The following is a 3115-nucleotide window of genomic DNA, read 5'->3' on the forward strand; positions in this document are numbered from 1 at the left end:
CTTTGAGAGGCAGCTCAGAACACTGCCACCATTTGCCCATATGACCCTGGACACATCATTTAACCTTGATGATCCTGGGTAACCAACCAGCCAGGAAGCAGCTCCCTTCATCACTGGCCTTGCCTTTTGACAAAAACGCAGTATTGTAGAGCTGAAAGAGACATCCTATGTATACCAGCTGCCACCCATTTTACCAAGGAGAAAACAGGGCAGGGTGAAAGGAATTGCCTGTGGGTCCACTGTGAGTGGCCAATTCAGGAACATAACTACTACACTGGAAGTCTTGTGAAGACAGGGACTGGGTCTAATTTCTTTGCCACAGTTTCCTCAATACGAAGCATAACGTCAGGCTCAAAGATTGCAGTTGAGAAACATTGTGGACTGCCTGATTGGCATAACCTAGGTGTCCTGACCTCCAGATGAGAAGTCTTATCAGTAAACCACAATTTTATTCAGTCTTACAAATTAGCATGGTCATAGACGCCCAGGGCCTGAAAAAAATCAAGATGTGAATAGGACAATTTTTCTTTCAGCTAAAAAATACCAAACTCTTCCAACTACCACAATCTTCACAATCCTGGTGTTACTCTTCAAACTCTAGCCCCTTATAGCCACAAATATGTTATTACTACCAACGAGTTGGTGAAAGAAAGGGTTTGGGAGTGAGAACCAGGGAGGAAGTTGTGGCAGCTAAGACAGTGAAGACAATGTGGTATAGGCCACTTTGTGTTTCACGTTTTGTTAGTTATCTGTTGCTGCATAACAAGTTATGTTAAAACTGAACATCTTAAAAACTGCACAGCTATTATTTCACTGTGGGTCAGGAAACCAGGCATGCCTTATCTGGGTGCATCTGGCTCAGGGTCTCTCACAGTCTACAGTCAAAGGGTTAGCTGGGGTTGCAGTCATCTTAAGGGTCAACTGGGGGAGGATCAGCTTCTAAGCTTACTCATGTGGCTGTTGGCAGGATTTAGTTCCTTATGAACAGTTGGACTGAGGGCCTCAGTTCCTTGTTAGCTGTTGAACAGAGGCCTTCTTCAGCTCCTTGCCACATAGGCCTCTCCATAAAGCACCTCCCAAAATAGGAGCCTGCTTCAAAAGATAAAGCAAGTAAGAGAGCAAGAAAGGGGTAGCAAGATGGAAATTATGGTCTTTCATAACCTGACCTCAGAAGTGACATCCCATCACTTTTGCTGTGTTCTTAATTAGAAGTAAATTGCTAGCTTCAGTCCATACTCAAGGGGAGGGAACTACAGAAGGGTATAAATACCAGGAGGCAGGATCATGGCATGACATCTTAGAAGCTATCTACCACAGTGGCTTTTCCTAGCCCAAGCTTTGTACAAGATAAGCACATTATGAGCCTAAGTAGCAAATGACAGTGACCAGAGCACTGGAGAATTTGGTCATAGTCCCTGATCTACCACTTACTCCATAGTCTTTGGTAACTTAGCTCACTTCTCTGAGTTGCACTGCCCTTATGAGCAAAATAGAGATAAAATGTCTGCCTCATAGGGTATTTGTGGGAATGCAATGTGATTGTGGATTCCAAAGAACTGGTAATTAAACAAGGGGGAGGATCATATGCACTATTTTGCAGAGAGGATCCATATTTTTATTAGAGTCTCAAAGGGATCCTTGACTCCTTAAAATGGGATTAATAGTTCATTCCACATTTAGTAAATCTTACTATTCATTCGTTCAATCACCATTTATTGAGCACCTATCATGTACATGGCACTGTCTTAGGTACTAGGAATAACATGGTGAAGAAATCAGACAGTAATCCCTGGCACTTACACACTAGTGAGGATAACAGAAACAAGGAGAATAAGTAAAATATATAATATGTTACATATTGATAAGGGCTAAGCAGGAGAAAAATAAAGGACAGATAGATAAGAAATAATGGGAGGGTGGATATAAACTTAGATAGATAAGCTGGCCAACGAAAGTTTCCCTGAGAAAGTGAGATTTGAGTGTACACTAGGAGTAGGTAAGAGTGAGCCACATGAATATATGAGGGAAGAGAAAATGGGCAAGTGCAAGTGCAAAGATCATAGTGTATCTGAATTGTTTAAGGAACAGCAAAGAAGCCAGAGTGGCTGGAGTGAGCAAGGTGAAGAGAAGTGGGAGATGAGGCCAAGAGAGGTGGAGGGGGTGGAGATAATAAGGGGTCTTGTAGACCATTGTAATAAGTTCTATTGCTGCTACTCTTTAAACCACACCTGGTTTCCACCACACACTTCTAATGCCTCCTTAAGCTGCCTCTGTTCTCTCCCATAGTGCCCTGATTCAGGCATTATCCTCTTGGGTCAATTAGAGCTGCTGTGGCTGCCCTGCTCCCCTGATCTATTCTTGAACATTCTCTCCATGCTCATTCTCTCAGGAAACCCCTACAAAGAAAGGCCCATACATTATGCACCATTGAAGCCCCAACATCTAGCCCATTGTTAACAAAATCTGTGGCTGAGAGGAGATATTTAGCTAAAGTGTGTTGAAGGAAACTATTTTGCTACCTCAAGGCTGAAAGTGCTCTAAAATGAAATGCTATGCTAGTCAGTGCAGGTTACCCTCCTTTCCTGGCAAGAGGAGAAGAGTTACAAATTCAGAAAGTATTCCAAAAGGAAGATCACCCAGCCCAACTCTTTCCTAATTTACTACCTGTTGAGTTCTTATTAGATGCCAGGCATGGTGCTAAAATGATATCATTTAGCTTTCACCACAATTACTTTTACAGATGGGAAGATTGAGACCTAGTGTGTAGGAAGGGATTTACCTATCATCACACAGTGAGTTAATGGCAAGGCAATAGATGTTGTTGATGCTATGGGCCCACAGTAGTGGAAATGCACTTCGCTCACTTGCTAGCCCAGCATCAACTCCTATGCCCAAGAGCACACTTCAGCAAGATTGGTCTCACATGTGAGGGGTGGAACCTGGCGTCATTGCTTAGACTCAAGTAAAGCTTACTGCCACAAAAAACAGAAGACAGTCCCCTTTAGAGGCAGACATTCTTGGGACTGAATCCCAGCTCTGTCACTTACAGTCATGTGGATTTGAGCAAATTGCTCCTACTCTCCATTTTACTCTCTGTGGAAAAGGATTATAGCAC

The sequence above is a fragment of the Mesoplodon mirus genome (assembly GCF_964341445.2).
Source record: "Mesoplodon mirus genome assembly, chromosome: X".
Lineage (NCBI taxonomy): Eukaryota > Metazoa > Chordata > Mammalia > Artiodactyla > Ziphiidae > Mesoplodon > Mesoplodon mirus.